The 13,684-nt window shown below is 31.5% G+C and overlaps 1 protein-coding gene across 1 annotated transcript in view; it reads left to right on the top strand.

Annotated features, from left to right (window-relative positions):
* LOC148283963 (transient receptor potential cation channel trpm-like) overlaps positions 1–13,684 on the top strand; it is a 280,960-nt gene that overhangs the window by 34,861 nt on the left and 232,415 nt on the right. The window lies entirely within an intron of this gene.

Raw genomic sequence — 13,684 nt, 5'->3', positions numbered from 1 at the left:
TTTTTTAAATTGATTAAACATTTCCAGATCTTCTAAAAGGTAAGATCAACTCTTATCGTGTGCAATTCAAAATTAATGAGTTTTTACTATGTGTATTTGATGTCAAGAAAAAGCTATTATTTATTTACCTAAAATACGAGACTAAATGATATTTTATTGACCTTGTAATTTTTTTAATCTGCGTTTTAATTATTTAAATGAAAACATTCCAATAGTTCGATAATTTACTATTTTTCTAATATTTACTATAATGATGTTATCAAGCAATTGACGCAATAATCATTGCGTTACTCAGGTAAAGTTCAAACAGCGTTTTCCACTCTATTTAGTACGTCTCTTTATTTTTCTGCTAATTTAATTAGTCGTCATTGCAGGCAAAATTCAGGTTTTTAGTTTCACAGCTGGCTTCAGTAGCTCAATCACAAATAACTATCGACGCGCTTAAAAACAAGCTAAGCATTTGAGCGATCACGATGAACAATACTGAACATGCTTACGTTATCGCGATCATAAGTCAACGCGTGTGTAATCTCTAAGTCAACGCTCGTGCCTATTTGTTTTTTTTGTTTTCCTCGTAAATAAATGCAGTTCAAAGGCGAAAAATCGGCGCTTACTAAAAAAAATTACAATATATTGCATTTGCAAAAATGTAAGGAGTATCTAATACAAAAAAGGGAAAATTAAATTACAATTACTATGACGACTGCTTTTCTTGACATTTGGCTTGCCAACCGCCGGCTAAATGCAATAAATAGCATGATAAATAATAAATAAATTAAAATAGCAGTTTTGGAATATTTTCCATATTTACACCGGTGAAATTCAAATATGTGATTGCGCAGCAGGATTATACGTCGCGAAACGTGAACATTTTGACTTTTAATATTAGGTGTTCACGGATGTTCCTTTGTGATCGCGAATACGATAAACATCCACGGTGAGAAATTGGTATCACGTCGCTTATTAGCACGTTGATAGTTTTTTTTTTTTTTATAAAAGATATATTTGCGTTCTTATGATTTACGCAAATATTTAATTTTGAGGGTCGTTTTCAACGAGTTGTAAATAACTCACTATTAGAAAATGGAATCGAGTTGGGGTAGAGTGGGATTCGAACTACCAACCAACCAACCAGTTATTTGTGATTGAGCTACAGGCTGGTTTTTTTGTTTCGGAGCGAATTCCTATGGTCATTATAAATAATATTTAAGCCATGTTTGAAATATTATGTGTTTTGATAAAATAAAAATTTTCGCATGTTCCATTAAAAAAAAAATGATTGATTATAAAAATTTCTAAAGTAAATAAATTTAAAAAAAAAAAACAGAAATTTTCCAATACTTTTTTGAGTAGGTACATACAGAATAAAACATATTTTTTGTATTCTCAGGAATCAATTCAGGTTTGAAAGAATAAAGTGATTTTATAAAGAAATTTCAAGCTTATTAAACCTTAAAAGTTTTTTCTAATTCTAAAAAAAAAACGTTATCGATTAAACGTCATTGTAATTGGAATATGTATATTAATTTTATTTGAAGAGACACATGCTATCACCAGTTTTAGGCATTTCCGATTATCGTTCGAATCAGCTCCATAATCTCAGTAATATTTTTTAAACATATTTCATTATGTGCATCGTCAATCAAAACCGATTTTCGTCATACTTGGGTTATTATTATAATTGTTGTAAAATAAATACTTTTCACGCTCACCCACATTATTTACGTAACCTCCTTTCCAAATCAGCAGAATTATAGCGATCGTAGTAAAATGCACCTAGATACACTTGTAGCATTAAAAATAATTAGCGTATGCAAAAATATTATGAACAAACACAAACACGTATAATTGATTACTCAATTTTAGATGAACGTCATTATTTCAAGTTTATTATTTTCACGCATGAAATTGAAATTTGTGGGTCCGGGCAAATGAAGAATCCAGTTATTTATTTATTTATTTTACAGAAACAAACAGTCGACAATGATAACAACATGAAAAAGATACGGTTTAAAGACAGACCAGCGAAGTTTCTGAATAAAAAGTAAAAATATTAAATTGTGGTACAATAAAAGGGTGTGTTTATGTGTATTTGTATGTTAGTAAGTGTAGAGCAGTGGCGAGCCGTGCTTTATTTTATAGGTAATCTATTGAAAATGTTCATTAATTTGTACTACATATAAGTACTTACATAACATGTAAGTAATGTTATTATAAATTACTACTTTTTCTGTGGTTCTGTGAAAATCAACTCAAACAACAATTATTACTAACCACGCGATATACGTAGCTTTTATCTACACTATTTTAATAGAATGCTAAACTTGTACAAAAGTTTATTAACACATACCACAATGACATTCAGCAGATATTTTCATTATGATTTGTCATTGACAGTACTGTCAAGACTTGAGCACTGGCCGATTTCTTTTAAAATGAATAATGCCTAAAACGGCCACTGCGAACGCCACCTGTCCTATGTGATACATAATATGTCAACGGTATCCCATCAAAGAAAAAAAGTCCTTCGGAAATAATGTTCGAAATACTAGTTTCCAAATAGAGAATCTTCTAAAAATATTTGTAATCTGCAATTTTGTTTTAGTACTAAAAAATCCGACTTGGGTTAAAGACGAAAAATACAGTGTACTTTTTTGTATGGAAGAATAAGCTGAGGTAATCGGCTAGTTTTATCGTTCAGTGAGAATGGACTGGGCGCACTTCATAGATATTTTTTTGTAGAAATATATAAACGGTGATTTATAATAAATAACAATTACTTTATATATTTTCCCATAAACATGGTTACTATAAATTATTATAATTTATGTCAAATAAGTTATAGTTAATTATTATAATTTAAGTCAAATATAATGGTAAGCTGTGCATAATCGCTTACTTTGACGATTCGCCTTTGGTGTAGAGGTGTGTTTGTTTGTATTTGTGTGGGATTGTGTATAAATGATTGTATAGTGATATTGAGTATATTACAAAAAAAGGACAGTAGAAATAAGAGTACAGAGAGAACTTTGACATATAGTCACTGCAACATTTTATTAAGGTTCGATTCCGCTTTTATTAGAATAGGCGGGGATGCATCATTTATTAGTTATGCATGTGAAATAGAAGTGGAATCCTGAACGAGTGTTTTTGGCTCGATAGCCGCTCTCAGGTAAAAATAAGTGGAAAAAAGTCCGCCTAGTAATGTAGTGGTTGGCGCGTTCGCCTGCCATGCTCGAGATTCTGGTTTCGATTTCATGAAATATACGTTTAAAAGGTGGTTCTGTTGGGTTTTTTAATTAATTAATTATGGATAACTTATATAGCGCCATTTTTGTAATAAAATACCTCAAGGGCGCTTTACATGGTGATTCTATTGTTAAGTTAATTTAATTGAAGCTTTTAAATTTGTAATTTAATTAAAATAATTTATTTTGTTGTTGTCACGTGCTACGGATTTATTCAAATCATAAATTGTTTTATCATAAATTGTGTCCGTTCTTTTTTTTCTGAACGAAAAGACACAAAATAATACTGCAAATTAGTCAATAATGTATTCTCGTGCATTATTTTGCAACAAATTAGTCAATAATTCTTAGAATCTTCACCGTGTACTGCGCAAATATCGCAAGCAGATTTATTTATTTACGGACTTATTTAGTCCATTCAACAATGGCAGACATGTTTCCTTATAATACATACAGGTGCAATTGAATTAAAATACTGCTAAAGAAAATTAAAACTAAGACAAAAAATGAATAATTACTACCTCAAGACAAGATCTGGTCTATCTTAGTGAATCTAGAGAGGCTAACGCCAAAAAAGTCCAGATCTTGTCTCGAGTTTACAATGCGACACAATCGGGACATTGATGCATGCAAGCATAGTTCGTGTCGTGCTGATCAAGGTACAGCTCATTATTATTTTGACTTGAGATTTTTAACATTGACTCCATTTCTCCGTAAGTGTAGTCTCCCCTCTCGAGGCCAATCATCCATGCTACTTTTCTTAGCAGACAATGTTGCACCGATTCGATGCGATTTATCCAGCCTGCATAAAAGGGAGACCAGATCACGGAGGCATATTCTAAAAGAGGACGAACAAGAGCAATATAGTGCTTAAACTGTGAACATATTTTATAGTAAATTAACTAGATGTCCTGCTATCAAACCCCAAGAGTTTTAGTGACTTATTAATCATATTATCAATATGTTCATTAAAGGTAAGTTTGCAGTCCGTGATAACTACGAGGTCCTCAATAGACTTGACTACATCTAAATTGATATTTTCTATTTTGTAACCAAATATTCCATTTTGTAGGCTTGTAATCAAATAAAATATTTAATAATATAACGTAAAAGCAAACACAACATCCTGTATAGCAGAACATTGTCTTTTGAAAGACGTTAACCCTAACCATTTTGTATCACTTTTGGTGCTCATTTTTAAATTTGAAAAACAATAGACACAACTTATGTTAACATTATACATTTTTGTTTGTCTAATAATTGCGTTTTATTGAATTTTATTACTTTTTTCTTTTATTTATTTCTAAAAAATTTTTTTTTAAATTTTTATAGCTACTGGATTTAGACTATCTTGATGAAGCCATGTAATTAAAACAAATGTACGCTTGTTAGCTGGGCAAAGTGAACATAAAATAGTATTTATGTTAAAATGTACAAATAAATAAAAAATAATGTTCTTCTTTGACTTACGGCGACATCTTTCGATTAAATAATGTAAAGAAACCTATTAAAATGACAGTGATTCGTGTTAGAACAATTACATAGATGTCGCCAGTAGTATTTAATATGTTTTCTTGATCAAAACTTCAAATATGTATGTGACCACTATGTGACCTGCATAAAAAAAAAAATCTGTAAGTTATATACATAAAAATATAAGAAGCTTATATTTAACAATTAAACACTACGTATATGACCTATTCTTCCCTCTTAAGCAAAAAGGCATCTATTTGCAAGTCATATTTTGAGATATGTCACTTTTTAGTATTTATTAACTTTATACTAATAAGGAAGTTCGGAGCCTCGGGAAGTTGGATTTGAAACAGACTACAACGAAAGCAAAATAAAATATTGACGCTAGTATGTGACCTCCCTTATCTAAAACCATCTAAAGAACTCTAAAAAAACTAAGCAATTAAATGTAAATGAAGTTTTTCAACTAGAATCTTTAAAATTTATTCATGAGTTAGCCACTTCTATTATTGTAGACAAAGAACTTCAACTTGAAAAAAAATTGTAATAAACATAGACATAATACAAGAATATCAGAGCAATATCACATACAACATCTTAGTCCAGATCTTGTCTCGATGTCCCTTATGTTTGTCAATGCTTCTTTCTTTTTTTTTTTTTTAATGTTTTAAACTATTCTTTTATTGTAATATTTAAACCTTATAAATTGTATACATGGACAATGTCCGTTAATAAATAAATAAATAAATAAACATTCCAAAACAAGAAAAGGACAATCGAAACTAATAAGCCGAGGACTGAAATTATACAGTAAATTTCCAAACAAAACTAAACAAAAGACTCAAAAAGCGTAAAAAAATAATATCAACAAAATATGAATAAAAAACGATATTTTATTTTTGTAAAATGAACGCAAAAAAGATAAATAAATTGAATATAAAAAAAATGAAAGTATGTTTCTTACGTGCGGTAAAAATTAGAGCATTTAATTATGGCGAAGTTTATAAAAAAATGTATGAAAAAAAAAACAAAATGAACTACTTTGAATGACGTCAGTAAATCTCCGAAATCAACCGATGATAGAGTGTTCGGTTACCGGAAAGTCAGCCACCAATTAGGACAACTCATTGAAAAGAACTTGTAACGTCTCAGGCGGAGTAATTTCAAAATCACAAAAATTTCGAAAATCTTAGCCCTGATAAAATACGATACATATTTGTATTTTTTTAAATTGGGCTTAAGTACACCGCTGAATTTTCTCATTGTTTCTATGCATAAAATCTGTATGTGCCATATGGTCAGGTTTCTGGCAAAAGCTTGTAACTACATTTTACTAGTTGTAAGATATTGCGCTTTAAAAATTAAAAGTTCATCCCAAATCAACAATTTAAATAAAACTGCAAGCTAAATATTATAATATATACATCTTTGTATTTATAAAATACGAAATATTTTTTATTTATTTCTAAAATAAAGATTATTTGATGCCATATATGAGGACATCTCATTTTTCGAAAATGTGTAGTTACCTACTTGTGCCAGAAACCCGACGATATCAGACACTGGTTTTGCTTATGAATTCATAGATACTGTGTTGTGCTTCATCATCATCATCAGCCGTCTCTTGTCCAATGTTGGACATAGGCCTCCCCCTTTAGTCTCCATATTTCCCTATCCTGAGCCAACCGCATCCAACCACTTCCTGCTACTCGTCTTGTCATCAGACCACCTTGTCTGAGGCCTGCCGACACTTCTTCTACCCGTTCTGGGTCGCCATTCCAGGACTTTTTTGGTCCATCTAGAGTCTGTGATTCTGGCTATATGACCAGCTCAGCTCCATTTCTGGTTGGCAGCCCTATGGACCACATCGGTAATCTTTGTTCTCGCTCTAATCCATGTATTGGTTTTTCTGTCTCTCAACGAAATACCCAGCATTCTCCTTTCCATGGCTCTCTGTGTCACTGATAATTTGTGTAAATTTTTTTCGTGAACACAAAAGTTTCACAGCCATATGTCAGTACAGGGAGAACACAAGCATCAAAAAGTTCCTTCCGAAAAAAACTTTTAAGAACGTCGTATCGTTTTTCTAAATGAAAAAAAAATGTAGCCGCTTTTTGCTTTATACCAAATGGTTTGAAATTTCATATAACTATTACCACAAATTTAATATATTTTGATATTTTTGTCGAAAAGCTGCCTTTCTGCTTATGGAGGCAGTATATTAGTATATTTTAATAGAAGTTTAGTATATACTGTAGGCATATCGGTACAAGAAAAATAATAATTACTTAAATTTAACACTTTTATGTGTCCGGCGAATGAAAAATAAAATTTCGTATTTTGCGGACGATAAGACGCGTCCTAATTTTTAGTTGAATTTTCAGAGTAAAAAAGTGATTCATATGGTCCGAAAAATACGGAATATGCGTGAAATTAAAGCAGAACTAATATAAATTTTGTGTCTGAAAATGAGTGCAAACGTGATTTGGACTATCAAAAATGACGAATTTATGATTAACTTCTTAGGTCTAGAATTCCAACCGTCCATGCGCTCAGTAGCTGCAAGACTTGTTGTTATCTAACTTCTGTTTTAATAAAAAAAAAAAAAAATTGATATCAATAAATCTCTTAACTTTATTGTCAAATAAAAATTATATAAAGTAAATAGGGGCTAGATTTCTTATTGTCTATGCGCCCTGTAGCTGCAAGACGTGCTGGGATATTAATTTATTTACTGTACAGCGCCCTTGAGGTGATTTTCACAATAACGGCGCTATATAAATTATTCAAATATATATTTATATATTTGGGAAAATCATTTTTTTTTTTTATTCAATATTGAAACCGAGATCTATGATTTTTAACTCTTCCTTCCCGGTGATGTAGCTAGTACACATTTCATCTAATAACTTGAATATCCATATAAATAAAATAAATTCTTTACATAAATATAAATTTATTACAGCAATTTACAATGAATTATTTATACAACAAATTAATTACGTAATAAAAGTAAACACATACATTTTTTATTTTTGCTGTTGGTTTATCTAAACTGCCTAACTAGGGATAGCTTCCCCGTTTTAAGGCAGTAAATTATGTATTTTATAATAATATTAAACAGTAATTACAGTTTTATTAATATGTGTGCTTTTTCAGTCTTAAAAGTAAATATGCAGTGAAAACATAACCAATACCCAAATCTCTATATCCTAAAGCTAGGGTTTCCTAGGACAGCGGTGCCCGTATTTTAACGGCCGTAGTGAACGGTGATGCGGTAGACAGCCGTCGTAACGTCGACTAGAGAGTGGTTTCCCAGGGAAACGGTGTTAAATGGTGTTGATAACACCGTTTTCCTAGGAAACCACACTGTAGTCACCGTTACGACGGTTATCCACCGCACCACCGTTCACTACGGCCGTTAAAATACGGGCACCGCTGTCCTAGGAAACCCTAGCTTAAGTCCCAAGTTATTACTAGTAAAACAAGAAATCAGCTTACGTACTTCTACATCGGACAACAATTTCTCTGATTACCTCCGACCAATATGGATTAAAAACGCAGTTAACACCTTCCTCAGCCTGGTAATAAATCCACATTGAACGCCACCCTCGTTTCTTCTGTCAATTTCCAACCGGGGTAGGAGCTCCTACTCCCACAACAATCAAAATCCTAAAAACTCATAATCGCTCGGGACAATTTATCTCCAACTATACCGTCATAGGGAACGAATGGCTTTCTTATGTTCTAATCGTAATCGTCCCCTGATGTAATTTGAGGATACAAAAAGATTATGTTATCTTCATTTTTATCTGGACACTCCTGTGACAGTCTAAAATGTTATAAATATATTAAAATATAATACAACATACAAACAATATAAACATCAAGCGATCGGTTATCAAATTAAGCGATGGTTTAAAAAAAAAACAATTGTTCTGTTGCTTGGGTCTAAAATGACCAATTTCGTGTTACGTCTATTTTGTGATGTTAAAATAAACTGTTTGAGGTGTTTGAAACTATTTTCAATAATACATACTACCACATAATATATGTATATGTATTAATTTCTTTTGAATAAAAGTTTTATTTTTAATTTACACTAACCCTTTACAATATGTTGGATAGAAAAAATTAAATACGACATTGGCCATTTTAGACCCAAGACAGAGTTTATACTTGTAAATGAAAAATGTACAACCGCATAATGTTCCTGTAGCTACTTTTTCACGATGTCCTTAGCGATGTCCATAACTTATTCATAGAAAATAATCTAATAACACATTAAATTTAATGTTAATAATTTTTTTTTTTTATAAATAATACTTAGTACCTTATACGTACTTTATAACATTAATAAACAATCGTATTCCTGTAAATGCTGTAAAACAATTAAAAATACTTTTATGTGTTCTAAAAATAAACATTCCTTTCAGCACCTAATGGTGCATAGAGGACTGCATTGGTACACCAACCCCGGCGTACCGTGATAATATTTCTAACGAAAGAATTGGTTTTGCCAGAAACTATTTATTCAATTAATTCAAGTCACAGTTAAAGGGTCAGTACTAGAGACAGGCGTTTCGGTTATTTAAAATAAGTAGCAGTATTAGTAACTGTTAAACTGTTTCGTGAAACCCTTTATAAATAACAGTTTTGAGCTGCCTGAGAATCTAGCACAAGCAACTGCTGGTAACTTTTCACAAAAGTTAATTAAACAGTTACTTCTTACGAACCACGCTACTGTAAACTATTATTTAAGAAACAGTTTCTCGTATCCTTTCTTGTTTTTCATTTTTATGGGGGGGAAAGCTGGCCACAGTTTTACCACATTGCTCTAAAAACTATTATAACTAATAATAAAAAATATATTTTTGGAACACTAACTCTGTGGGTATTTACTATAGTAAAATAAATAGTAACAATTTTGTTTTTAACAGAAAGACTTGATTTGTTAGCTCTACATGTAATATTTAGTAAACATTAATAAAATAAAATATGATCTTCTTCACGTGTCATGTCGGGTCCCCCCGACGTTGACGATCACTTGAGAGAAAGCTTCCCTATCCTGAGCAGTGCGAAACAGCTCCTCCACAGTTCTAATCCTGGTCCATGCTCGGATGTTTTGAAGTCAGGACAGCTGTTTTCTTCCGACCCCTCTACGTCCTTCGATTTTCCCCTTCATGACAAGCTGAAGTATGGCATATTTATCACCTCTCAACACATGGCCAAAATATGAAATCTTACGGAGCTTAACACTGGTGAATAGTTCTCTATTAGTATTGGCTCTACGTAATACTTCATTGTTGGTTATCATATCGGTCCAAGATATTCTTAACATTCTACGGTGGATCCACATTTAAAATGCTTCAAGGCGGTTTATAATATTAACGTTTAGAGTCCACGGCTCTACACCGTACAGTAAGACATACCATATATAACATTTGACCATTCGTTGTCTCAGCTTAAGGTTTATACGATCGTCACAAAGAAGATTTTTAATTTTATTAAATCCTGTTTGGTCTGCTTCTATTCTGCATTTTATCTAAATGTCGGGGTCTAGAATTTCAAATTTGTGATGATACTGCCCAAGTACCTGAACTGTTTCACTCTCTCAATATTGACACCTTTAAGTTGGAGATTTACATTTAGATGACTTCCTCGGCTAATAACCATAGATATAATATGATGGAATGCATCAATTAAGTTTACTTTAACAAAGAAACTTATATAGCTTTGGAACCGGTCGGTAGGAAAAATAAAAAGCATATGGTTAAAAACATAGGTTTTAATATTTTCAACATTGTTTTTCACGGTTTGAAACTGTTTTTTTTTTTTCATAAACAGTTCAATTTAATATCCTGACTAATTTTTCTTTACAGTAACAGTTTCAAAACGATTTCAACTATTTTTAAAGAATGACTTTTTTTTAATAAAAGCTCTACCGAATTTGGTAATGTATCCAAAATAAAAATAAAATATTGGCTTATAATTCTACTTTATTTTTTATAAAATACACAAAGGGTATATTGTGACGCGTTTCCTCTTGTTAGGACATTTTCAAACAATTTTTAATTACTCTATTTATTTTGGCTTGTATAGAAATCCACAAACATAAAATAGAAATTATTTTTAGTATATAAGGAAACTTTGTAAATATTTAAGTTAGTTTGTTTGAAAATGTCCTAACAAGACGAAACGCGTCACAATATACCCTTTGTATATTTTATAAAAAATAAAGTAGAATTATAATCCAATAAACTTGTTTTATTTTGGATACATTACCAAATTAAATATGGAATTCTACCAATTGTCTGCATACACAATAAAAAAGCTCTACCGGTTTAGAATGTTTTTAAATAACGGTTATTTTTTTTTCAACCTTTCGTCCATTTAGTTTACTAATGCAGTGCCCTGTGCACCACTTGGTGTGAACAAGGGGTGATGATGATGACAATGAAACTAGTCCCGTGTCTGAATCTATGTTTTTTCAAATGTAAACACCCGAATAGTGCTGTTATAAAATGAACCTTTTTTTATATCACAACCGATCATTCACTACACTATATTATTGTATATTACGATTCCACTTTGCTTATTTCTAGAGTGTGTTTCTATGCTATCCAATATATAGGCGTACTTCCGTATTGTACAGTTTGATTACCATTTCTCCATTCTGCGTAATTCCGTACCATACAGTGCTCCATGTAGCGCAAGGGCCGTTTGTTCAATCCCATATTACCAAATTATGCATGCCGCATATTCGATAAAATAGTCGTGACTAAAAAAATCTGGCTTTAAGTTAAGCATACAGAATAAATTATTAGAAAAATTCACATAATGTGCTAAAAATTTACATAATTCCAGCATTACAGTTTACCCGCTTAATGACTTTATGACACATTTACAATAACCTTATTTGAACGCTGCCGTTCTCAAACCGTGTCATGTTTAAACGTTTTTCTTTACAACCATCGAGATTTTCTTTTACAATTTTATAGCGTCTTTTAAGACAAATCTAAATATGTATATAACACGTCGCCATTGCTTCAAAATGTGAATAGAAAAACAAACTAAAAACCATGAAAAATACCTAATTTGGCTCTCCTAAAAGTTATGTTTTTCTGAGTTATGATTTTACCAGATGTGTGGTGTACAATAACTTGTCAGTTGTTCAATCACAAATAACTATTGACGTGCTTAAAAACATGCCAAGCATTGAAAATCCTCATTAATGAATACAGTTCATTGCCGAAAAATCGGCGTTTACTATAAAAAATAATACAATATATTGCATTTGCAAAACAGTAAGGAGTATCTAATTCAAATAAGTGAAAATTAAGTTACAATTACTATGGCGACTGCTTTTCTTGACATTTGGCTTGCCAACCGCCGGCTAAATGCAATAAATAGCATGATAAATAATAAATAAATTAATTAAAATAGCAGTTTTGGAATATTTTTCATATTTACACCGGTGAAAGTCAAATATGTGATTACGCAGCAGGATTATACGTCGCGAAACGTAAATATTTTGACATATAATATTAGGTGTTCACGGATGTTCCATTGTGATCGCAATTGCGATAAACAACTTTGGTGAGAAATTGTTATCACGTCGCTTATTACCATGTCGATAGTTATTTGTGATTGAGCTTCTGGTGGGTTCCAAAAGGAATTTCAAAAAGTTTTCGGCGAATTAACCATGTCCAATTAATTAAATTCCAGTCAGTGAATATTAAGACCTTATTATGTTAACTAAATGGACAAACACAAACTTACTTACACTGAATGAAAAAAAAAGTAATATTATTAACTTTTAATTTAAAAATAAATGACGTAAAATAGATTCTTACATAAATGATGAAAGACTGATTGAAATTAAACGTGTTGAATACTTAGAACTAAGAATAGAGAGACAATTGACTAAACAATTTATATAAATAATTTTATTAGTAAAGTGGCGACATTATCGAGTCTTTTTTTTAAATCAAAAACTTTGTTAAAAAAAAAGGAAATCTTTTTTTTGTGAAATTAATGCAATTTGTAAGGGTTTATAAATAATTGTATTTCAAGTTGTGATAACTTATATTTACATATAAGTTATAAATTTTTAAATACTTGGTACACTTCCACTTATTTGTTTGACCAATTAGCGCTTTCACCCTCTAATGGGCATCTTCAGACTGGACCAGTCCCATTAGAGGGTGACAGCGCTAATTGGCCAAATAAATAAGTGGAAGTGTACCAAGTATTTTTTAATTAATAACTTAAATGTAAATATAAGTTATTACATCATTACAATGGAATTCCATCAAGAATTGCCAATATCTAAATAATTTGAATTAAAAAATGTATTTCAAATGAAATAAAATAAACACTTTCTGCTTTCCACAATCCAATGAAATGTCCAATTATAATTTTCTTCTGGATTACCTTCTTTCGGCCAAAGATGCCAAGGCTACCAGATCACAGAAAGCTCCTTCGGGCAGCTTTCCTCGTTCGACAACGAGTAATTTTTCTATGTATGTGGGCACCGCCAAGGAGGATTATGTCCTCAGATGCGGTTTGCGGTTTGTTGTAACGTCACTTTGAACATGCGTAATGACATAATGTGTCTACAAATTTCGTTGATTTAGGTACGTATAATGTGCGTATAATGCTAGTGCGTATTAACAGCACACAAACAAAAATAATGGAGAATGAAGCTTTCCTGCGGGGCTATTCTGAACCGCCCTCGGGGCCGTAGAAAACTTTTCTCTCATACTACGTACAAAATACGCGAGATAAAAGTTTTTTCTATGGCCGCGAGAGCGTTTTTAATATCACCCCTGGTTCCGATGCTCGGACTGTCATATTATTTTCGCTCAATTACCATGCCAGACTAATCAGTGATTTATTTACAACTCGTTGAAAATCACCCTCAAAATTAAATATTTGGGTAAATCATGAGAACGCAAATA

Source organism: Micrasema longulum, unplaced genomic scaffold, assembly GCF_059751315.1.
Source record: "Micrasema longulum isolate JH-2025_06_02 unplaced genomic scaffold, ASM5975131v1 h1tg000174l, whole genome shotgun sequence".
Taxonomy (NCBI): Eukaryota; Metazoa; Arthropoda; class Insecta; order Trichoptera; family Brachycentridae; genus Micrasema; species Micrasema longulum.
This window is presented reverse-complemented; position numbering and strand designations above follow the sequence as displayed.